Source organism: Cornus florida, unplaced genomic scaffold (assembly GCF_030987335.1).
Source record: "Cornus florida cultivar Cherokee Brave unplaced genomic scaffold, ASM3098733v1 CherokeeBrave_3.0.0_Hap2_Chr03, whole genome shotgun sequence".
NCBI lineage: Eukaryota > Viridiplantae > Streptophyta > Magnoliopsida > Cornales > Cornaceae > Cornus > Cornus florida.
In genome coordinates this window covers 78,484,490-78,510,488 of record NW_026775573.1, presented here as the reverse complement: position 1 = coordinate 78,510,488, position 25,999 = coordinate 78,484,490, and the positions used below count along the sequence as shown (strand labels likewise).

Sequence of the window (25,999 nt, the reverse complement as noted above, 5' to 3'; positions counted from 1 at the left end):
GTTTTCGATTCCGTTTGCGTTTTCGGGTAGAAAACTCGATTTTAGGGGGGGTTTCTTCTTCGTGTTTTTCCAGAAAAACTCGTCTTGACCTCCGTTTCAAGCCTCAGTTCTGGGCAGATCAAAAAAAATGTAGCAGCAGCCACCAGCCATGTCCTTGGGTGCCAGCATGCACGCCGGTGGGCTCGCGCATGGGCGCCTTGTGCGCTATGGCCCCTCGTCGGGCCGCCGCGACGTCAACTCTTCTTTTGGGCTTTTCTCCTTCGTCTGGACTTCGATTCAAGTGAATTTTTTTTTGAACTTGACTAATTTTTCGCTGTCTTTCCAACGGTGTGCTCGGTTGCACCCAGTTCTTCCTAGATAATTACCAGTTTACTCCTTTTGCTTTAAGTGCTCGTTTTTCTTCGTCAAGCCGTTTCTCCTTCGTTCGGACTCCGAATCATGCGATTCTTGAGTCCATCTTGATTATTTTTTCGTTGTCCTTCCAGTGGTGTGCTCGGTGGCACCCAAATCTATAGTTTTCAGAAATAACTATTTTGCCCTTGGGGGTTTATTTGTCATATTTTCGATCTTTTGCTTCCGCATCAGTTCTTGTTGAGTTCCACAACCTCATGGAAGGTCACTTTAACTTCTTAGAGTCTTGTTTTCTGTTTTCGCTTCCGCATTCGGATCCGTTATCGGATCATCCTTACGGTTCATCACAGGACACGCTGACATAAAAACCAGGGTCGTCACAGGTGGTATCAGAGCATCCGGGTTCGAATACCTTGGATGATGGGTTTTGGGTGCATATCATGCTCACATTGTTTTGCTTTGATGTGTCATTTATATCTTGATAACATACTTTGTTTGATAACATGTCTTGTATGATAACATGTTCACATGCTTAGGTGTTTTGAGACATCTATTATTTGTTAAGCATACTTTATATGTATATGTGCCCTTGATAACATGTTTTGATTTGATAACATGTCTGTTTGCTTATGTGGCAACTTGTTTACTACTTGTGTGAGTAGATAGTTATGTTATGTTGCATGCTACTTGTTTACTTTATGTCAGGTTTTTGCATTGTCTCTTAGGATCTGTCGTATCTCTTGGATGCGTTCTTGTTTCACGAGTTTTTTCCTTCGATAGGAGAAATTCATTTTGTGAGGACCCATGTAGGGAACCTTCTTGTCTGTTCTGTTGGTTGATGCGAGTAAGGCTCACGTGAGCGTAGACGACTGCGATTCATTTCCTTTTCGTTGTCTGGTGGGGTGAGACGTGGGCCAGGGAGGCACCATTTCATTTCCTTTTCCTTCGTGGCTTCTAGATCTAAGGCCTTAAGCGTAATGGTGCCAGTGTCATTGTTATCAGAGTTTTGGGATTAGCTACCCCAACTCTCGCAGATGCCTGGTTTCCGTAGTGCCTTTGGTAATGATCATTTTTGACATTGATGTCATTGGTATAGAAAATTTCCCTTCTGGGGCATGTTACGAACTAGTGCCTTATACTGTCATGCTACCTTGCTGACGAGTAAGTGTGGGCGGGTTCTGGTCACTGTTCGTACTACCTTGTCACTTTCTTCTTCTATCATGTTCCAACGTTTCGTTGTCTTAGGATTCTCTCGGTAGTTGACGTTGAGTTAATGTACCGATTCGTATGAGGTGTTGTCTCAGTTCATGGTTTCGCGTTCCTTCAGTTGATCTTTAGACTTCGGGATTTGTCCTTCAGTGCGTTGTGAGCTGTCCTTTGATTTGACCTTTTGTTCGGTCATTATTCTATTCTCTCTGGTATGTTCCTAATTTCAGGAACGAAATTCCTTTAAGGAGGGTAGGTTGTAACGACTCGATCATTTGCCTTCCTTTCTTTTTCCTTGAAATTTTACGAATGAATTTTTTTCGTTTAATTTTCCTTTCTGAGCTCTGTTTCGTGTCGCTTAGTGTCATCTCGAGTGCTCGTAATTGGTTTCTGAGACTCTTTCATGTGAATTGACAACTTCCTTTGAGGACTGAGTCATTTTCACATTTTTCGTTTTTCGACACTATGCGCTATTTCATCCTTTTCCCTATTCTGTCTTATCTCCGTTTGTCAGTTTTTGGCACAACCTCACTTCTCATGCTCAGAGTTGGTTTTTGACTTTACGTGCCTTCATCTTGAGTGGTTTCCACGAAATACGTATCTTTACTTTTGCAAGAAAGTACTCTGGTTGTTCCCGGTGTCCATAGAGGCATGGACGCAAAGTTTTTTGAAATTATTTTCTTTTCTTGGGGTGTTTTTCGTAAATATCTTTTGAAGATATTTTATTTTAGAGGTTTTTAAGAAAATATTTTTGGAAGATATTTTCATTCTGGGCCATAAGTGCAGTTTTCACCTTTTGAAGGGGCCATTGTGCAATTAATGAAAGTTATTGCAAAATGTCTTATTTTAACCCTGGATCCTCGTACGGGATTCATTTTCACATTTCGTCGAGTTGTGTACTCTTGGAATTTCCTCCTGGTTGATGTTTTCCAGTTTCAGGGTTTCTAGCCCCGGCTTTTGCTAAACTTGTTTTAGGCATAACTTTTTGCTCGGGACTCAGTTTTCAATGCTATTTCTTTTGTTGTTCATATTTTATCATTTTGAATCTTTTTCGTTCACAAAGTTTTGCCATTTGAGTGCGTCTGCTCAAATTTTACTTTTTCGGACCCGGCGGGGCCCGTTCGGGACACTTTTTGAGATTTCTATAAAAGGGGGGTGAGATATTTCATTTTTCATCTTCTCCCCTCTTCATTCATGACCTGGAGGCCCCATGGCAGCCCAAGGGGTGTTTCCATCTTCTCTCTCCTCTTTTGGTTCACTTTTCCTTGATGGAAAGTCTTCGGCCTTAACGTTTGTTGTTCCCCTCACCGTGCTCTACCTTTACCCCTTATTAGAATTCAGTTTTTACCATTTCTTGAGTTTGGTTTTGAGGTCATGTTATGATTTTGATGGGGCTTTCATGGGGGTTATGTTCACGGCGTTGTCCCCGACAAAACCTAGTAGTTTCGTCGGATTCAGAGTCGTTCCATTTTGATGGCATTTGAGATTTTCATCTCAAATTGAGGTAGGGGATGTTTTAGGTTTAAATTCTTGTTATATAGCATGTTTGTGATGCTTATACTACTTGTTTGCATGATTAAATATAAAATCTAGAGATTTTATTATTTATTTTTCTTGTACGGGATCTAATTTTCCCAGTCGCTCATGACTTGGTTTAAACATGCAGCATGATTTTATATTGCCCCTTGATATGCTCATTGTCGTGTATTAAATTGGGATTAATTGCATGAGAATTGCAACCTTTATTTTATATTTAACTTTAGTGAAAGTTTAATTTACATAGGTGTAACTTGCATGAAATAAGCTTGAAATGTGATATTAAATTAGTCCTTGGCATGTTCTCTAAGATATGTTAAATTGAAAGCATTTGGTTAAGTTTGAAAAATTAATTAAAATCTATTTCGTGGTCCCATTAGCTTAATTAAGGTTTTAACTTGATATTTGTATTGGCCATGACTTGTTTACTAGTATATATTAATTTGGGACTTTTAGAAGTTGTTTTAGAACCTTGGGATTTAAATTAGCATGATTTAATTAAAGTTCTACTTTGTTGTTCTAACAACCTAATTGAGTTTTAGAATGAATAGAGGTGATGACCTTACCATGCCCTTTAACATGTATTAAATTGAGGTTAATTGAAATTGAATCAGAAATCTAGAGAATTTAATTGTGTTTATCTATTTAAATTCTATCAATTTGCTCCATGATCTAGTTGTGTTTTAGAAGTGGTTTCTATATTCAAATCATGGACTTAGACTTGTTGTATATTCATTTGGTTATGTTTTGAACATTGGATAACATAGTTGCTATGTTTGTATTTATGATAATATGTTTTCCTTATTGAATATATTGTTAGCTTGTGTAATGACTTGCACACTTCGAATTTAACATCATTCATGCATAGCGTGTAACGAATCGCACACAGAAGATTCGATATTTATCACATCATATTAGTTGTGGACTTAGAGCATGGATTGTATAGGTTTCCAAATTTGGTTGTGCTTGGTAGATAGTTAATTATCTTGCATATTCATGTTGATATATGCGTTGTTGCACAACTTGTTGATTTTGGAAACTTGGGGATGTCGTTGTTTGACTACAGCTAGGACGTAGTTCTAGTATGGGGGATAGTCCCTCTATATATAGTCTAGTGCGCACATAGGGAGGTTACCCATGGGCTAGTAACCCTAAAGTAACTATGTTGTCGGTTTGATACGGCATGACGTCCGAGTATCCACTTTGTTTGATTTCGCATTTCATTTCCAAGCTGATAACTAAATGATGTTGTAACTTGTTGTTTCTTATTTTTCGTTCCATTTTAAGTTACAGGATGTTAACTTTGCGAAATTGTGCTTTATGCGTTGTATTAGAAGTTCCAATGTTAGTTAAATTGCATCGATATTGAAAATTGTGTTTTAACGTTCTAATAAAGCTTAGAATTGATCCTATTGATTCTTTTATAACATAGACGCTAGGTGGGATGAACCACTACTGTTATTTTGTGCTTTAGATTCTAAGTTGATGGCTTTGAGAACTTAAACCTTGTTGTATTGTATAACATGCTCTTTTGTTGTTGAATTGCATGGATAATGTGATTCTTGTTAACTTGTATTCAAATATGCTTTTGTCATGTTGTATGGATTACTCTAGACCTACTTCAATTGTATTAAAAATGCAGTTCATGTTAATCTATGCTCAAGCATTCTTCTTGTCATGTTCTTTGGATTATCTCAACCATGATTCGTTTCATACACGTATGTATATCATGATTCTTGTTGGTTAGACTCTAAGGTAGCTTAGGATGCTCCCCGAGTCTTACTTGGACATAGACGTTAGGTGGCACAAACCCCTTTAACATATTTCACCTTAAGGTGATAAATTTGTAAAATGCTAGGTCGATGCATGCTCATCTCCTACGAGTAGCTTTATTTTACTCACCCCTACGATACTGGGGTATATTTCAGGTACGAAGACTTGGTTCGTGAAGCCTAGCATTCCTTGGATGTCGTGTAGCTTTCAAGTTTCCATTTCATGCAAATGTTAGCATGAAATGTCATTTTGTAGACTTATATGTCAAAATATGTATATTTGATTCCATGTATGTAATGTGTACATAAGCGCACTCCTTTCAATGTATTTGACATGTATGAGCTGTGGCCGGAGGCCAATGACATGTGTATTGTATTCTATATAACTTTTTAACTTTATGAAATATTATGAAAACCTTGAAAAATCACAAGTCATTGCTTCACCACGGTTGCATCGGGTGTGGGAATTCTATTTTCATTCTTTTATAGGGTCTTATTAATCTTGTATGAAGTGTGGCCATTTGGTCCCATTTTGCGTTTTTGGATTCCATGTTTTCCATTCCAAGTCCATTTTTGCCTTTTTGCCCGTTGGGGGGTCGAATTTTGCATCGGCTATATTTTTAAGCCATGGACCATTGTAGCGTGTCTAAATAGGTAAGTTACATTTGCGTGCATAGTCATTTCCGGGCAAAACCTCATCGTTTGTGTTTTAAGCCTCTTGTGAATTCATTTCGCATTTTTTTTGCATATTCTGATCTAGGGGCATTATGGACCTTTCACCTCAATTTTATTTTCTTTTTTCGATATGGTCGCTTAGAAAACATGATTTTAGGAGGGGTTTCTTCTTCGTGTTTTTCCAGAAAATGTCGTCTTGGTACCGGAAATCCCTCATGAAGTTTCAGCTTCCAGTTTTCATTTAGCAGCTTTATGACCCTCTTGTTCAGTTCTGATCTAGGGGCATTTTCGGGATTTCACAGTGAGTTTTTTTCGATTCCGTCCGCGTTATCGGGTAGAAAACTCAATTTTAGGGGGGGGGGGTTTCTTTTTCGTGTTTTTCTAGAAAAACTCGTCTTGACCTCCGTTTCAAGCCTCAGTTCTGGTCAGATCAAAAAAAATGTAGCAGCAGCCACCAGCCATGTCCTTGGGCGCCGGCATGCATGCCGGTGGGCTCGCGCATGGGCGCCGTGTGTGCCATGGCCCCTCTTCGGGCCGCCGCGACGTCAACTCTTCTTTTGGGCTTTTCTCCTTCGTCCGGACTCCGATTCAAGTGAATTTTTTTTTGAACTTGACTAATTTTTCACTGTCTTTCCAACGGTGTACTCGGTTGCACCCAATTTTTCCTGGATAATTACTAGTTTACCCTTTTTTCTTTAAGTGCTCGTTTTTCTTCGTCATGCCGTTTCTCCTTCGTTCGGACTCCGAATCATGCACTTCTTGAGTCCATCTTGATTATTTTTTCATTGTCCTTCCAACGGTGTGCTCGGTGGAACTGAAATCTATAGTTTTTAGAAATGACTATTTTACCCCTGGGGGCTTATTTGTCATATTTTCAATTTTTTGCTTCCGCATCAGTTCTTGTTGAGTTCCACGACCTCATGGAAGGTCACTTTGACTTCTTAGAGTCTTGTTTTCTGTTTTTGCTTCCGTATTCGGATCCGTTATCGGATCATCCTTACGGTTCATCACAGGACACGTTGGCCTAAAAACCAGGGTCATCATAGTTCTATAAGTACCTCTAGATGGATGAGGATAACAAGCTTCTTTTACATACTACCATTGATGGCTAGGAGATTGATATTTCTATTCCAGCCATAGTTGCTGCCAGTCGCTGCCCCCATACTTCTCCATTAGCTAATGATTCTCAGTAGCCTCTGTACCCTACACATCCACCTTTTCCCTCTGAGCTGACCATGGTAGCTACATATCTCTACATGTTACATTTGAGGGGCACATCTTTGTAGACCGGGTCGAGATTGATCCTCGGTATTGGTTCTTTAATTTAGTGTTGTACCTTAATGCATTCCCGATAGGCCATGGCACTCAGCGGCGAGAGGGGATCTTTTAGGCCCTATATTATTTAGACCAGGGGTACTGGATTTTTATTCCTGCACTTATATGGGAAATCATACACAAGTTCTAGAAGAACTTGCATCACACACACAGTATTAGAGTACAGACTTGGACCTTACCCATTTGGCCATTTGATTACTCAGCTGCTTCTAGACCAGGGGTATCAGTTTGACCCCGAGGATATTCTAAAGCCTAATGCAGAGAGAGCAAAGAGAGCTTATGATCTGACCCAGTGGAATAAGACTTTCAATTCATGTTATAAGAATAGGGCAAACAGGGATATGAAGAGACTACAGGCATAGTAGTAGAGAGCAGCAGCACAGACAGCCGCAGCAGACGATACTCCAGAGGATGATACAGCAGATAGATCTCAAGACAGAGACGTCGCATTACCACTTCAGGTTCTACCTCCCAGCCAGATGTACCTACTACATCTCAGCAGACTGGCCCTTCACATGCCCTACCTACTGGCCGACAGCATATACCAGCACTGATTCTAGCTACAGATCAGAGGTAGCTCAGCTGTATACAAATTTCATATCTTTCAGAGCTGATATGACTGGGCAGCACGAGGATGTCACGAGGAGGCATGACAATCTGGTGAGAAGACATGACGACTTGGTGGGGAGACACGATGATTTAGTTCGACGATCTAATGAGCAGTCCGCAGATGTAGCTGAGGTGAGACGTGAGCTAGGCGCACTATGCATTGACCTTACCGATTCTCTCACTCGCCACAGCATCGAGATATCTGCTATGCTATAGCATATTACAGACATGATTACTCCAGATACTACTGTCTGATTCTATTTCTCTCTCTCTCCTACTCATTACCTATCATTGCTATCTACACTGCTATGATTGCGATATTTCTGCACCATTTAGACACTTGCACTAGTTTTGGATATTGTTTAGATATTATCTGGATATTATTCTGGATATTGTTTGGATGTTTTGGATATTTTTGGATATTATTGCCTACATTGCACTGATACATTGATTTAGCGATATATGATCTTGCACTTATTTTCTATATATATGGATTTTTAGGATATTGATATGAGTTTTGGCTATCTATGCTATACATTGTTATATGCCATGATTGTTGCCCAGTTCTTAGTTTCGCCTCTTATTTATATCATTGATGCATATACTTTGACAGTTGTTAGTGTAACCATTTTCAAGCAAGTTTTCAGAATCTAAGTTTGGGGGTGCGCCTTTCAAAGCTAAGCTTCCATTGCCGGGTCCCTTTGGCTTTACCCATATGGTATACTCTTTCCATTATCTATTGCTTCTTTGCACATTGAGGATAATGCACAGATTAAGTTTGGGGTGTATTTGCATACTTTACATGTTGCACTTACTTTCTATGCATGTGGTATGATTTAAGAGTCTTGGGCTATGATTTTGATCTTTTGAGGACCATGATACTTAAAATTTAAAAATTACTTGAGTTGAGAGTTCAATACTCCTTGTATGCCTTGTGGATGCCATTTAGGAGTAAATTTTTTGAAAGATTGATGTTTGCCTTGCATTTATGGTCCATATCATCTTGATCTTGTGATTACTTTGAGATTCACTCTAGGATTCTACATTAGCACATGTGCACACTAGCATTCATCCATGGGGTACATGCTTTGTTGATTATTGATTTGGTTATATCCTAATTGAGCTAGTAGTGCATTGAAAGCTTTCATTCTTGATAAAGGTAGATAACAAACCCTTTTCATTGAGTAGTCGGGATTCTAGCCTCATCAAGCACTGAATTTCTCACTCCGAAAGGTGGAGGGCCAAAACTCTAGGCTAAAAAAAAAAAAAAAAAAAAAAAAAAAAAAATTTGCAAAAGCAAATACAAAAGTGAGGACTTCTCCTAAAAGGAGAGAAGTGGGAAATGATTAGATGGAGTTTGTTTTGATTTGTAGCCTAGTTGATTTAAGCTTGTAAGTTCTTAGGGATATTTAAACACCTAATGCCCTAAAGCCGTTCGGTTTGGGAGTCATTGACCTAACGCTCGAACTCATGGATCGCTAGAAAGCTTAATAGATCACTACATTGCACCATGCTTCTATTTTTGATCCTCTAGGATAGTGAATAAAAAAAAAATCGAGTGAAAAGACTAAGCGCATCTAATTGAATAAAGCATTAACAAAAGGTCCACTCTTTGTTTTGATAATCGGTACTAGATTTGTACGCTAGTTTGAGGGTAAGGATGTAATTATTTCTTTAGTTGGCTTAGATAGCAGCATATTTGATGCTGGTTCACTCAAAAAGGATTCTAGAGTTGTTTTGATTTGCATGATTATTTTCTTGATGTGTGGAGGACTATACTTTTTTGCTCGATGTTGAGATTTTGGGAGATTGCTTGGAAAGTGTTGAAAAATTGCATATTTGAGGTAGTTTTCTCCCAATGTTTGTTTTGTATATTGGTGCCTCTCTTATGAGAAAGAGTTCAATGTTTGTGGGTATTATTTCTGGAAACCCTCACGAGACTTCACTCATCCACTAGGGGTAACCTAGGGGTTTAAAAGGCTTGTTGCATACGCTAAATGCGATCAGATTCCCTACGACAGTGGCACTATCTTTTTATTGCTTTCTAGTTCATAGTTGCTTAGTTGCTTATTTCTTTATTTTCCTTGTAGTTCATTGCTATCTAAGTTTGGGGGTGTGATAAGTGCTCAAATGTGACACATTTTAGCACCTCAGCTAGGGTATTTTAGTCCATTCATCTATCTTACTTTCATGTCATAGATATTTGCTTGTGCTTTTGCCTATTTCAGGTTAATAAAGTTCAAACAGGCTAACAAGAGCCATTTAGCTCAATTTTGGAGCTAAGAAGCAAAGTTGGAAAGAAGCCAAGAAAATGCACCAGAGGAGCTTCGATCGATCGAAGGGAAGTCCCGATCGATCGAAGAGGTCTACAATCGATCGAGATGAGGCGGTGCCACCTCAGCCAATTGGATAAGGCTTGGAAGATATTTTAAAGCCACATCAGCTTTGATCGATTGAAGTTAAGTGTTGGATTGATTAAGAATCTTTGATCGATCGAAGTCTGTCTAATTCCCGAGCGCACCGATTTCTACCTAACTTGTGTAGCTGCGAATTTCCTCCAATCATAGGCTGTAATTTTGACTTGATCCTTACTCAAAGGAGTATGTAATTGATTTATTGAATAATATTGTATCATAGGAAGAGAGACAGAAATTACCAAATATAGAAAATATATTCATTTCTCTAGAACTAGGGTCTTAGGAAGAAAGCAAGGATGAAAATGATGGTGCCAACCTCCAAGCTAGCCCTTAAGGGTTCCATGACCACTATAATGAGTGGTTAAAACCTTCTCTTAGGGCTAAAAACAGCCCTTAGGCTTGCTTCTCAAACCTAGCTTTTGTGTATTTTTGGGGATTTTAGTTGTAATAGATGTTTTGATCATGAATAAATATAAAGCTTGTGATTTCTACTTGATTTTTATGGATTAATGCTTTCAATTGATCATTTGATTCTATTCATATGTTATGTATGCTAGAATTGATGTTCATGTTTTTGTTTCTAGATTTAATAAAATTGATGCATGTCTATGTGTGTTAATGATGTTAATCTAGTGATAGTCAAGGCATGGTGCTTAATTGAACACTCTTGTGATTTATTTGATGGTTCACACTTGTTTCTTGATGGATTGTACCATATCTCTAGTTTAATTAGTTTAAATTTCATATCTCTAGCCTAGTTGTAGTGTAATTGCTTTAATTTCTTAGGTAGGTGGACAATTCATTCTTGTTTCTTGATGTTCCATACTTGTGAATGCAAAGAGTGGATGTCTCTAGATATTTGTGTGTGCATTAATTGTGGTTTAATTAAATGGATATTGGTCTCATTTGATAGGTTGTGCTATTCATTAAAATTGGCTAGACAATCTATACTTATTTTCCATCCGTACTTAGTTTTAATTAATGTCACACACACAAAAGTTACAACTTAAATTTCCCCATTAATATAAAATTGCTAGTATTTGGTGAAATGAAGCTTAGTGGTGACTCTAAGCCCCAAGACCTCTTTCTTATATCATTTCCCTATTTTCTAGATTGCTATTTACTCGCATTATTTTTAATTGCATTTTAGTTTACTTAATCAATCACCAACCATCTTTGATCACTTGACCTACTAACCCGACATTAATTTCCAAGCACAAATTCATCTCCTTTCCCTTGGGATGATTCCTACTAACTCTAGCTATATTTTTAGTTAGAAGTGGTAGTGGCAATTTCTAAATTTAAACTTGGCCACATTACACGCTTTATTGGATGCAACTTTGGTGCATTGGCACGATACCACACTAGGACACGTCCGATTAAGCAATCTCAATGTTTCTTCCATTTAGAACTAGTTTAGAGGATAGAGGAAGAACTCAACAAATTGATTGAAGTGGGGTTTATTCTTGAGGTCAAATATCCAACATGTATTTCGAGCATTGTTCCGGTGAAGAAGAAAAATGGACAGATTCGAATCTGTGTGGACTTTAGTGATTTGAATGAGGCGTGCCTAAAAGATGATTTTCCTACTCCCATGCTTGAGCTCACTGTAAATGCAACCACGGGGTATGAAGCTCTCTCGTTCATAAATTGTTACTCCGGGTACAATTAGATAAGAATGACTCCGAAAGATGAGGAACTAACTGCCTTCCGTACTCCTAAAGGTATATATTGCTACAAAGTTATGCCCTTTGAACTCAAAAATGAGGGAGCAACATACCAACGCGCCATGCAAAGGATCTTCGATGACATACTCCACAAGATTTTTGAATGTTATGTTGATGACTTTGTTGGCCTAAGGATTTAATCTAAAGGTGAATCTTATATTTTGATGATTACAAACCATTAATGATGTTTATGTACTAATATTTTCCTTGAGTGCTATATAGTTGATCAATTAATTCAATCCTCAATAATGAGCCAGAAGCATTCCAAGTACTCAAGCAATGGATTCAAGGAAGCATTGAAGTTGCAAGAATTCAAAGATTATTCAAGTACTCCATCAAAGGCTAACCGATCATGGTCAAAGATTGAAGAAAAGGGTAGATTAGATGGTGAGAGCTTAAGATTTAATGTCAAAGTTAATTTGAATATATTTGAAGCTCAAAATTCAATCCATGCATTGCATTCCCATTTTATTTCTCAAAGAAAATTAAAATCAGCTCATGATCACATTCACAAGACTTAAAGAATTTCATATTAATGTGAGATGGAGAAGGCTCCATAAAATAAAGAGAAGGCTCTTTTCTCTTATTCAGTGAGCTCTGAGAATGTTCTTTTCTTTAACTCCAGTAAGTCTTTGAGAAGTATTTAAGAAAAAGAGAGGGCTCAATCAAAAGAAAGAGAGGGCTCTTTTTGTTCCAAGAAAGTTACGAAAATTGATCTTCAAAATAAAGAGCAGGCTCACGTTTTTATTGAGCAGGCTCTTTCCAAGGAAAATGAACAATGAGCAGGCTCTTTAGTTTTCAAAGAGATGGCTCTCTTTAGGGTTTTGAACTATAACGTAAACATTTTCATTAAATGTTCTCAACAACCTCTAACAGCTATATTGAACTCTGTTGTTTCTATAAATACTGAGGTTGGTCTTCAAACTAAAACACTTCTTTTCACAGAGAACATTCTATCATTCCTTGAAAAGCATTAAAGAAGTATTCTGAGCTTTCATTCCTTCTCTGTTATTTCATATCACTGTAGTAATTCTGAGCTTCACGTATATTCATCTTTTCTATAGTTGTGAGCTAAACTCTATAATCTATCTTTGAGAGATTCTTGTACACTTGTTTCTTTAAATTTCAAAGCTATTGTAAAGGGTTGGTGTAACCACAAGAAAGCCTAGGAGAAGGGTGTTCTCCTAGCAAAGAAGAGAAGCAAGATCTTGTTTCAAAAGTGAAGGTTTGCTCTCCACCATTAAGGAGAAGCTCTAGTGAATTTGGGAAGTTTCAAGGGGGATCTTGAGCCGAGGAGTAGGAGTTTCCGAACCTCGCTAAATCACCGAGTCATTGTTTGCAATCTCTTATCTCTTATCTCTTTTATTTTTTTGCTTTATTTTGCTTGAATATTTTAATAAACTGATATTTAACAGTTTGGTAGATTTATAATTTTTAAATTAAAAAATTTGATCCTTGACTCTATTCACCCCCCCTCTAGAGTCAATTAGTGACTAACAATTGGTATCAGAGCCTAATCTCTAGAAAAAGACTAATCATCTTAGAGAACGATCATGGCCAATACAAATTTCCATCAAGAAGGTCAATCTAACAATAGACCCCCTTGGTTTGATGGAAGTGACTACAACTATTGGAAAATCAAAATGAGAGCATTCTTAAGAGGCATAGATGTAGATGTTTGGAAAGCCATAGAAAAAGGAGACCATGTTCCAACCAAGATAGTAGAAGGTGAAAATGTTCGAACACCCGATATTGAATGGACCCTCAATGACCGTAGGCTTGTACAATGTAATGTCAAGGCTATCACTAATCTCTATTGTGCCTTAAGCAAAGACGAATTCAATAGAATTTTGGATTGCGAAACGGCCAAAGAAATTTGGGATAAACTTGAAGTTACCTATATAGGCACTAGTCATGTTAAAGAATCCAAAATGAATATGCTTGTCCATAAATATGAACTTTTTACCATGAATAACAAAGAAACTATTAGTGAAATGTACTCTCGTTTTACTAATATTGTTAATCCCTTGAAAGCTCTTGGAAGAAAATATACATCATCCGCCAATGTAAGAAAAATCCTTAGATCTTTGCCAAAGAATTGGGAAGCTAAGAAGACCGCCATCCAGGAAGCCAAAGATCTTAACACACTTCCCATTGACGAACTTATTGGTTCATTAATGGCTTACGAGCTAGAAATGAATGATAGAGATGAAGAAACTCAAAAGAAGGATATAGCTCTACAAGCTACTACCAAAGAAGTTACAATTGATAAAGTTCCTCATGATGAAGAAGAAGAAGAAGTTGCTCTCATTACCAAAACCGTAAGAAGAATTCTTCAAATGAAGAAGTTCTAAAAGAGCAACCACTTCAAAAGAAATGGGTCGTCTAGTGAGCAACGAAAAAAAGAAGCACCTACTTGCTTCCATTGTGGAAAACCGGGGCACTTCAAGTCCGATTGCTATGCCTACAAAAATGAAAAGGAAAGGAAAAAGAAAGGCAAAGCCATGCAAGCTACATGGGAGGATGATGATTCAAATGGATCCGAAAGTGACGATGAACTCAATGAATTGGTTAATCTTTGTCTCATGGCCGATGAAGATGAGGTAAATTCTAATCATAACTCATTTGATTTGGAAACTACTTATGATGAATTGGTTGATGCACCCAACTACTTGCTTGATGCTTTTAGAGAATTGCATGATGAATTAGGCAAAATGGTTCAAAAATGTGCTACGCTCAAGAGGGAAATGTATATCATCTCTCAAAACCTTGAAAAATCTCAACTTGAAAATGAAGCTTTGAAAAAGGAAAAAGAATTAGCTAAAGAATCGGTTTCAATTAATTTAATTTCTGAAAATAAATCATTGAAAGTTATAATTGAAGATCAAATTAAAACTTTAGCTAAATTCACAAAAGGTAGAGAGAATTTGGATCTCATACTTGGAAAGCAAAGAAATGCTTATGCCAAGGATGGACTTGGATTTGATCCTCACAACAAAGATTCTTGTTTATTGAAAAAGAGAATACCTTTGAACAATTACTTTGTTAAAAATTCCTCTTTTAGTCCACAATGTAACTATTGTAAAAAAACAGGACATAAGATCAATCATTGTCCTATTAGGCCATGTAGGACAAAAGAAGTTTGGGTTATTAGAGGAACTTATACACCTCTTCCTAACTCTCATGGACCCAAGAGAATGTGGGTACCAAAAGAAGATTATTCAAATTCCTTTTGTAGGTTTGCTTGAAGTCTCCATATTCATCCAAGGACAAATGGTTCCTTGATAGCGGATGCTCAAGGCATATGACAGGAGATCAATCAAAATTTCGCTCCATCAAACCTCATAAAGGAGGAAGCGTCACATTCGGCGACAACTCAAAAGGCAAGGTCATTGGCATTGGAACTATTGGTATCTCCTCCTCCTTATCTATTGATGATGTGTTACTTGTTAAAGGCTTAAAGCATAATCTGTTTAGTATTAGCCAATTATGTGATAAAGGATATGATGTTTTGTTGTGCATTGTCAAAAAGGATAATGTAGAAGTTTTCCATGCTCTAAGAAATGGTAATGTATATACTTTGCTTTTATGTGAATTACATGATCAAGATGTCAAATGTCTTGTATCCTCAAATGAAAATAGTTGGTTGTGGCATAGAAAGTTGGGTCATGCTAGTATGGATTTGATTTCAAAACTATCTAAGAATGAATTGGTCAAAGGCCTTCCAAAGACTAATTTTTCTAAAGATAAAACATGTAGCGCATGCCAAATAGGCAAGCAAATCAAGTCATCATTTAAAAGGAAAAAGGATATAACAACTTCAAGACCACTTGAATTAATTCACATGGACTTATTCGGTCCGGAGAGAATTGCTAGTCTTGGTGGAAAACTCTATGCATTTGTCATTGTGGATGACTTCTCTAGATTCACTTGGGTATTTTTCCTTACACACAAGAATGAGGTTCATACAATCTTTGCTAAATTTTGTAAGAGAGTTGAAAATGAAAAAGAATGTAAAATTAAGTCCATTAGAAGTGATAGAGGTAGAGAGTTCAACAACCAAGATGTGGAAAGATTTTGTGATGACAATGGATACAATCATAATCTTTCAGCTCCTAGGACTCCTCAACAAAATGGAGTTGTTGAAAGAAAAAATAGGTCTCTCCAAGAAATGGCTAAGACTATGTTAAATGAACATAATTCTCCTAGATCTCTATGGGCCGAAGTCGTTAGCACCTCATGCTATGTTATAAATAGAGTCATTATTAGAAAACTCCTTAATAAGACTTCTTATGATCTTTGGAACAAAAGAAAGCCAAACATTGGATACTTTAAAGTCTTTGGGTGTAAATGCTTCGTGTTAAATGACAAAGATAATCTAGGAAAATTTGAACCTAAATCGGATGAAGGTATTTTTCTAGGATATTCTTCTCGTAGCAAAGCATTTAGAGTGTTTAACAAAAGAACACGAGTGGTTGTGGAATCAATACATGTTGTATTCGATGAATCACCATTACCTCCTCTTAGACGTTCATTAGATGATAATGAAGATGTGATTGAGATTGAAAAGAATATTGAAAATCTTGATTTAAATGGTTCTTCTCTTGAAGATAGCTCCAAAGATGTTCTAAAAGAAAGTCTCTCTCATAAAGACACTCTTCCTAAGGCTTGGAAGCAAGTGCCTAATCATCCGATAAATCAAATCATTAGCGATCCATCTAAAGGAATAAGCACTAGGTCTCAAACGAGTAACATTTGCAATTATGTGGCTTTTGTTTCCCAACTTGAACCAAAAAATATTCATGAAGCCGAAAATGATGAATCTTGGCTCTTGGCCATACAAGGAGAACTTAACCAATTCGAAAGGAATAAAGTCTGGCATTTGGTTCCAAAGCCTAAAGATAAAACTATCATTGGCACAAAATGGGTATTTAGGAACAAAAAGGATGAATCGGAAATAATTATGAGAAACAAGGCAAGGCTTGTTGCTCAAGGCTATAATCAAGAAGAAGGAATTGATTATGAGGAGACCTTTGCCCCCATAGCTAGACTTGAAGCTATAAGAATGCTCCTTGCTTTTGCATCCCATAAGAACTTTAAGTTATATCAAATGGATGTAAAAAATGCTTTCTTAAATGGATTCATTGAAGAAGAAGTATATGTAGAACAACCGTCGGGCTTTGAAAGCTACATTTATCCAAACCATGTTTTCAAATTATCAAAAGCTTTGTATGGTTTGAAACAAGCTCCAAGAGCTTGGTATGAAAGATTAAGTGGTTTCTTACTTGCTAATGGTTTTGTTAGAGGAAAAATTGACAATACTCTTTTTACTAAAACCATTGATAGCAACCTGTTGGTTATTCAAATTTACGTTGATGATATTATCTTTGGATCAACCAATAGTGTGCTATGTGAAAAATTTGCTTCTAGCATGCAAAATGAATTCGAAATGAGCATGATGGGTGAACTTACTTTCTTCTTAGGGTTGCAAATCAAACAAACACTTGATGGCATTTTTGTTTGCTAATCCAAGTATGTTGAAGATTTGCTAAAGAAATTTGGCTTGGAGGAAGTCAAACATGCCAATACTCCAATGAGCTCATCTTTGAAACTTGGCAAAGATGAAAAGGGCACTAATGTAGATATTAAAAAATATAGGGGTATGATTGGTAGTCTTTTATACTTAACCGCAAGTAGACCGGACATCATGTTTAGTGTATGCTTATGTGCTCGTTTTCAATCTTGCCCTAAAGAATCTCATCTATGTGCCGTTAAACGCATCTTTCGCTATTTAAGTTTTACTACATTCTTAGGGCTTTGGTATCCTAGGCATACATCATTTGAGCTTGTCGGTTACTCGGACGCTGATTTTGGAGGATGCAAAGTTGATAGAAAAAGTACTAGCGGAACTTGTCATTTCTTAGGACAATCATTAGTATCTTGGTCTTGCAAGAAACAAAATTCCGTAGCTCTATCAACGGCAGAAGCTGAATATATTGTAGCCGGTAGTTGTTGCGCTCAAACGCTTTACATTAAGCAACAGCTTGAGGATTTTGGACTTTACTTTGATCATGTTCCTATTATGTGTGATAATACAAGTGCAATATGTATCTCAAAAAATCCTATTCAGCATTCAAGGACAAAGCATATAGAAATTAGGTACCATTTTCTTAGGGATCATGTCTCAAAAGGAGACATTAAGCTTGTATTTATTAATACTGAAAAACAACTAGCAGATATTTTCACAAAGCCACTCCAAGAGGACAGATTTTGCTTGCTCAGAAGAGAAATAGGTATGTCTACAGAAGAAGAAATATTAAAGTAACTCTAGCAGCTAAAGAGCCAGCTCCATTCAGAAAAAGAGCTGTCTCCACACAAAGCAGAGCAGGCTTCACAAATGATTTCAAAGTGCATACTCTCGGGATCTCTATGTTTTTAAGAAAGAGCAGTCTCTACAAACTAAGAGAGCGGGCTCTATAAAAACAAGAGACGGCTCCTAACCGAAACCATAATCTGCATACACTTTTGTTGCTCTCAGGATCTCATGCAGATTTCAGTAAGAGCAGTCTCCAATTCTACAATGAGCCGGCTCACACACACTCATTTAAACACTCAACTCTCGGGATCTCATGCAGGTTGTAAAGAGCTGGCTCCAATTTTGCTTGAGCCGGCTCAATACACATAAATGGAGACGTCTCTCTTCAGAAGGAGGAGCCTGCTCAATTGATGGATTACATCTCCTTGCTCTCGGCATCTCACATTTGCACTTGGATGCAGGGCAAAAGAATGAAAGAGCCAGCTCCATGAAATAGAAGAGCTGGCTCTAAGAAACTTCATTGAGCCGGCTCTATGAACTAGTGAGCCGGCTCAATCAATGAAACCCACATACACAAAATTCTCAGTTTCATTTTAAGTGCACAGTAGGTTTCATCTCTTGTAGTTCATCTCGGCACTTTCCATTCAGTATACTAAATCCATTCTAGACATAACAGAGGCTTATTCCAGAGCACTCTCTCGGCTAGGGTTGAAATATTTCCTCCATTGGGCATGTTCACAGGTAACTCCTTTCCTCAAATTCCATCTAAAAGTTATGAGTTCTTGCATTTTAATTGATCTATTTTCAACAAATTTTAGAGTTCATTGTTTTTTCATCTCTCATCCATGAAACCCTTGATTTCACTGTAGACTTTCTCCTCACATGGAAAGAACATATTTGGCTAGAAATTGCTACTCTCTTGGTTTGTTAATTCAAATTTCTAGTTTGTTATGCATTTGTCATATGACTAATCTATGAATTTATTTCATGTCAATTAAATCTTAGAAATATATGTTGTTTTCAAACCCCTTTATTTTTAATTTATCTTTGAATTCCATTTTATTTTTTTTGTAAACTTTATTACCTAGATCATATTATCTGAATTTTTTTTGGGGGTTTTTAAGCATTTTTCCTCTTTACTCAACTTAGTATAAAACTTAAATTGTTACAATGGTTCAAAATCATTTTCAATTATAATCATTAATTCTCAGTCAAAACCAATTTGAGCTTTGAAAATTCCAGTATATGATAATTGAATTTTTTTTTAATCTTCACTCCAAACAAATTTAAGTGAATTTTTCTTTAGATATGTGTTCTAAGTATTCCTTCTAAAATTTCAGTTTCAATTTCTAGAAATGTCCACGGCTTCATCCTCTCGTAGAAAGAATCCTCCTCGTGATCAAAAACGGAACTCTCAAAGATCTCAAGATGTTAGTTCAAGTCCTAATACACAAACTCAAATCTCTACTACCATGCTTTATAGAAACCCCACCTACAAAGTAGCATTTGACACCATCTATCAACATAGAAAATTGGCCACAGCAATGGTATTGTCCAAACAAATTTGCAATGATCTTAATCTCAACACCTATAGATTGTTTAACGAAATTGGCCTAGGAAACTTTGTTGGGTTGAGTACCAAATACTATCCAAAATTCGTAAAGTTATTTTACACTCACCTTGAAGAAAGTCTTGGAGAAGACAAACTTAATTGTTATGTAGCTGGAGTTCACTTTTACCTTGATAGAAGTAACATTGCTCGAATTCTCAAACTTGAGGGTGGCATCCAATTCTATTCTCCTTCCAAATGGTTTATTGGACAAGGCTTTGACAAACTCACGACTATTCAGCAAATGAGTTATGATTCCCGTGTAACCAATACAAAAGTGGTAAACACTAGGCAATTAACTATGGAAGCCCGGTTGGTTCACAAGATCATCATGTACTCCATTCTTCCAAAATCCGACAGTAGATCCAAAGTTACTCACATGGACGTCTTCCTTATCTGGTGTGTCTTAAATGGAAAGCCCTTTAATCTTGCATACATAATATTTCATCATTTGCTTGCTTGCAAGAGAAAGAAAAAGGTCTCTCTTTATTATGCCATGGTTCTCACTCACATATTCATGGATATGAAAGTTTCGCTAGATAGTTCTGAAGCAGTTAAACCAGGGTCAAGACATATGCTCACTGCTTTAAATCTTGCGTCAATGGGGCTAAAAAGGGATTTAAATGGTATGTGGTTCTATCCTAAGCAACGGAGGTTTGAAGAGGCTCGAGATAGAGGAGAAGAAATTGAGGAAGTTGATGATGAGGATGAAGAAGAACATGACAGTGATGACAGTGCTGAAGATGACGATGTTCCAGCTGAAAATTGCACCAATCGTGATCTTTTATTGAAAATTCTCGAAGCTACTCGTCAAAATCAAACCACTCTTGAAGAACAACAAACCACTCTTGCACGACAGCAAAGACAACTTGACGAAGTGCATATGTCAATCACTCATCTTAATGAAGATTTTGAAGCATTTCGTAAAGGAAATAGACCTCCTTCTCCTTAGCACAGTATCACCCCCGTCTAAAACCTATTTTTGTGGTCTCATTTGCTATATCTGCTTTAGAGAATCGTATTCTTAGATATGTTCTATTTACTTATGTTATTTAATTTTGAACTCCTTATCATGAACTATGCTTTTATCTACCCATATAGTAGTTGTCTTCTAATTCTCCTTCTGTTTTAACTTATGCTTTCTATAAAATGCCATATTTGCTATTTAATTGCTCTTTTCTTTATCAATTTTGATATTTCATGCAAAGGTCAGTATTTCCCATTGATAAAGGAAGATTTTTTTTGATATGACAAAGGGGGAGAAAGATGTGTTCTATGCTATATTGTGTCTATTCTATTGCATTGCTATTTTGATAGACGCACATTGATAGGGGGAGACATATTTTTTTTCAAATATTTGTTGTTGACATGAATTCAAGATATGCTTATTGATAGGGGGAGCATTATTTCAAAATGCAACTCCACCTTGACAATAAACACATCAATGTTTTGTCATCATCAAAAAGGGGGAGATTGTTGGCCTAAGGATTTAATCTAAAGGTGAATCTTATATTTTGATGATTACAAACCATTAATGATGTTTATGTCCTAATATTTTCCTTGAGTGCTATATAGTTGATCAATTAATTCAATCCTCAATAATGAGCCAGAAGCATTCCAAGTACTCAAGCAATGGATTCAAGGAAGCATTGAAGTTGCAAGAATTCAAAGATTATTCAAGTACTCCATCAAAGGCTAACCGATCATGGTGAAAGATTGAAGAAAATGGTAGATTAGATGGTGAGAGCTTAAGATTTAATGTCAAAGTTAATTTGAATATATTTGAAGCTCAAAATTCAATCCATGCATTGCATTCCCATTTTATTTCTCAAAGAAAATTAAAATCAGCTCATGATCACATTCACAAGACTTAAAGAATTTCATATTAATGTGAGATGGAGAAGGCTCCATAAAATAAAGAGAAGGCTCTTTTCTCTTATTCAGTGAGCTCTGAGAAGGTTCTTTTCTTTAACTCCAGTAAGTCTTTGAGAAGTATTTAAGAAAAAGAGAGGGCTCAATCAAAAGAAAGAGAGGGCTCTTTTTGTTCCAAGAAAGATATGAAAATGGATCTTCAAAATAAAGATCAGGCTCACGTTTTTATTGAGCAGGCTCTTTCTAAGGAAAATGAACAAAGAGCAGGCTCTTTAGTTTTCAAAGAGACGGCTCTCTTTAGGGTTTTGAACTATAACGTAAACATTTTCATTAAATGTTCTCAACAATCTCTAACAGCTATATTGAACTCTGTTGTTTCTATAAATACTAAGGTTGGTCTTCAAACTAAAACACTTCTTTTCATAGAGAACATTCTATCATTCCTTGAAAAGCATTAAAGAAGTATTCTGAGCTTTCATTCCTTCTCTGTTATTTCATATCACTGTAGTAATTCTGAGCTTCACGTATATTCATCTTTTCTATAGCTGTGAGCTAAACTCTGTAATCTATCTTTGAGAGATTCTTGTACACTTGTTTCTTCAAATTTCAAAGCTATTGTAAAGGGTTGGTGTAACCCACAAGAAAGCCTAGGAGAAGGGTGTTCTCCTAGCAAAGAAGAGAAGCAAGATCTTGTTTCAAAAGTGAAGGTTTGCTCTCCACCATTAAGGAGAAGCTCTAGTGAATTTGGGAAGTCTCAAGGGGGATCTTGAGCCGACGAGTAGGAGTTTCCGAACCTCGCTAAATCACCGAGTCATTGTTTGCAATCTCTTATCTCTATCTCTCTTATTTTTGTGCTTTATTTTGCTTGAATATTTCAATAAACTGATATTTAACAGTTTGGTAGAAATATAATTTTTAAATTAAAAAAATTGATCCTTGACTCTATTCACTCCCCTCTAGAGTCAATTAGTGACTAACAAACTTGGTGGTTAAGACGAAAGAACGAAGAAATCACTTACAGGATCTAGGTATAGTTTTTAATCACCTCTGAAAATATCAGCTCAAGATGAATCCCTTTAAATGTGCATTTGGTGTGACTTTAGGGAAATTCCTGGGATACGTCGTACGTCATCATGGTATTGAGATTGATCCTAATAAAGTTAAGGCCATTCAAAAGATGTCGCCACCAAAGAATTTACGTGAGCTTCAAAGTTTACAAGGTCAACTTGCGTTCATTCATTGGTTCATATCAAATTTATCTGGTCATTGTCAGCCTTTTAACTGACTCATGAGGAAAGACGCCCCATTTAACTGGGACCAATCTTACCAAAATGCTTTTGATAGCATCAAAAATTACCTTCTTAATTCTCCAGTATTAGGGGCACCTATATTTAGAAAACCACTCATACTTTACATTGCTATGCAAGAAGAATCGCAGGGTGCCCTACTTGCTTAGAATAATGAAGAACATAAAGAGAAAGCCTTGTATTACTTAAGTCGCAGGCTCACCCCGATGGAGCAAAATTATCATCCAATTGAAAAAACATGCTCGCGCTTGTCTTCGCATATAAGAAATTGAGGCATTATTTCTTGGCTCATACGATACATCTTATTGCAAGAGTTGATCCTCTCAAAGATGTTATGTCTAAACCAGTCATTTCCGAACGCTTGGCGAGGTGGTCAATTTTATTCAATGAATTTGAAATTGTTTATGTGTTACGAAAAGCAATGAAAGGACAAGTCCTAGCAGATTTCTTAGCTGAGCATCCTATTCCAGCTGATTGGGAAATTTCTAAAGATTTTCTTGATGAAGAAATCTTCCTTATGGGCATCCTCCCTTCATGGATGATGTTTTTCGATGAGGCAGCACGATCAGATGGGGCCGAAACATGTGTAGTTTTTATGTCTCCAAAAAGACATGTTATTTTATACTCTTTTGCACTCACTGAAAACTGCTCAAATAATGTAGCTGAATATCAAGCCTTGATTATCGGCCTTCAAATGGCGAATGAGATGAAGATCACAGATCTCAAAATATATGGAGACTCTAAGTTGATGATCAACCAACTTCTTAAAGAATATGAGGTTAAGAAAGATGATCTAGTGCCGTACCATCGTTATGCTTTCATTTGTTGGAACGTTTTGATAGCGTCATGCTAGAGCACATTCTGAGGAAAGAAAATCGGATAGCTAATGCTTTGGCAAATTTAGCTACAACATTAGCTTTAACCAATGAGGACCTAGTTGATGTTCTTGTATGTTAACGATGGGTCTTACCACAAGTCCTAAAAGATAAATTTGAAGAAAGTAATTTGGTTTCTTGTTAGATACAAAAGGAAGAAGACTGGAGACTCCCTATCATTGATTATCTGGAACATGGAAAGCTTCCCAAAGACCTATGCAACAAGACTGAAATACGAAGACGAGCACCTCATTTCATGTATTACAATGATACGTTGTATAGGCATTCATATGGTCTTTTCCTTCGCTTCCTTGGAAATGATGAAGCAACCCATGCAATGAAGGAAGCACATTCTGGAATTTGTAGAGCCTATCAATCTGGTCCAAAACTTTACTTTCGCATCAAAAGAATGGGTTATTATTAGCCCACCCTGGTCAAAGATTGCTTGTAGTATGCGAAAAAGGTGTCAAGCCTGTTAATTCTATGTTAACTTCATACACCAACCACCAGAGCCGTTACACCCTACTATGACGTCATGGCCTTTCGATGCTTGGGGATTAGATGTAGTTGGTCCTATAGAAAAGTATTCTGAAGGCCATTTGTATATCTTGGCTGCTACTGATTATTTTTCTAAATGGGCAGAAGTTGCACCCTATAAACATGTGAAAAACGAAATAGTTGATGACTTTACCAAGTCTAACCTTATTTATCGATATGGTGTCCCTTGATACATCATCACTGATAATGGGACAAATTTTAAAAATAGTTGGGTAACTGACCTTTGTGAGAAGTTTGGCTTCAAACAACGTAAATCCTTAATGTACAATGCCCCTGCAAATGGTCTCGCGGAAGCATTCTATAAGACTCTTTGTGAGCTATTGAAGAAAGTAGTCAACCAAATAAAGAGAGATTGGCATGAGCAAATGGAAGAAGCATTGTGGGCATACTGGACTACGCATCGTACACCTACTCAAGCAACTCCGTATTCTCTTACTTATGGCGTAAAAGTGGTTATTCCATTAGAACAACAGATCCCTTCGTTAAGGATTGCCATACAAGAAGGCCTTACAAGTGAAGAAAATGCCATCTTACATCTTCAAGAACTGAAAGCATTGGAAGGGAAGAGATTAGAAGCTCAACAACAGCTAGACTGTAATCAAGCTCGACTTTCTAAAGCGTTCAATAAGAAAGTTCAACCTCGGTCATTTCAAGTTCGAGACTTAGTATTAGGTGTTCGTAGACTAATTATCATGAATCATCGCAAGGGAAATAAATTTGTATCCAAATGGGATAGACCATATGTTGTTCGGGAAGTGTATACTGACGGCGCATATCTCAGTATTGATGAAGATGGAGTAAGAGTGGGGCCCATTAATGGCAAGTTCCTAAAGCGCTACTACCCATGAAGGCTATGCTCCTGATCGTATGAGCTTAAACTGCACTATGCTCCTAGCCCACATGAGTTAAAACTGTGATCCCAAAAAAAGAAAAAACAAAACAAAATTTAAACTACGTGATGACTTGATCCCTCTTTTCAGGGTACGTTGGCAGCTTAGAATTTTATTCTAAGTTCAGTACAATGCTTTAAAAAAAAAAAAAAAAAAAAAAAAAAAATTCCTCAGAGTATACGAAATGGCAAATTATATCAAAAGGGCTAGTCTCAATTTGTCAACTTTACTTGCTGTCAAGATATTATTGTCACTCATTATACAATATCAAAAGTGCTCGTCACACCTTGTCAACTTGGCACGCCACCGAATTGTAGCTGTAAAGAAAATTTTGGTCTGTCACCCAATTGTAGCTGCAAGAAAGAAATTAGGCCCATCGCCAAAGTGTAGCTGCATACAATAATTTTGGTTCATCACTAGAATTGCAGCTGTGATAAGCGCCGAATATTATATATTCAAGCACCCTAAATTGCATTAGTAAAGTCCGTTGTATGTTAATTTATGTAGATTATCTTCATTTCTATGTTTTTATGCATTTTCAGGTTCATTGGCCAAAATGGAACAAGAATAAGGCCTTGTGGAATCTTGAGCAACAAAAGGTGCCAATGCTGAATTCTGGCAGCAGTAGAACCTGGGCTTTGCTCGCCATTTTGACCTTCCAAACTCGAGAACTGGACTTCCCTCATAACATGAAAGATTTAGAGCTCTGAATCAGCTTTCCAAATCTTCAAACGGTTTGTCATTCGGAGCTCGGAGTAGAGAGTTATGGCCTTGTTACCAGAGGCGCGCAGAACTGCCTGGCAGCAATGAAATTCTGCCTTGATCTTCATTTTCGACCAACCATCCTTGAGAATTGGATCTCCACCAAAACATGAAATATTTAGAGCTCTGAATTAGCTTTCTAAATCTTCAAACAGTTCATCATTCGGAGTTCGGAGTGCAAA

At 37.0% G+C, this 25,999-nt stretch overlaps 1 pseudogene; it reads left to right on the top strand.

Annotated features, from left to right (window-relative positions):
• Nucleotides 1-13,208: 13,208 nt before the first annotated feature.
• LOC132301758 (uncharacterized) lies at nt 13,209-17,953 on the top strand (annotated as a pseudogene).
• The last annotated feature ends 8,046 nt before the right edge of the window (nt 17,954-25,999 follow it).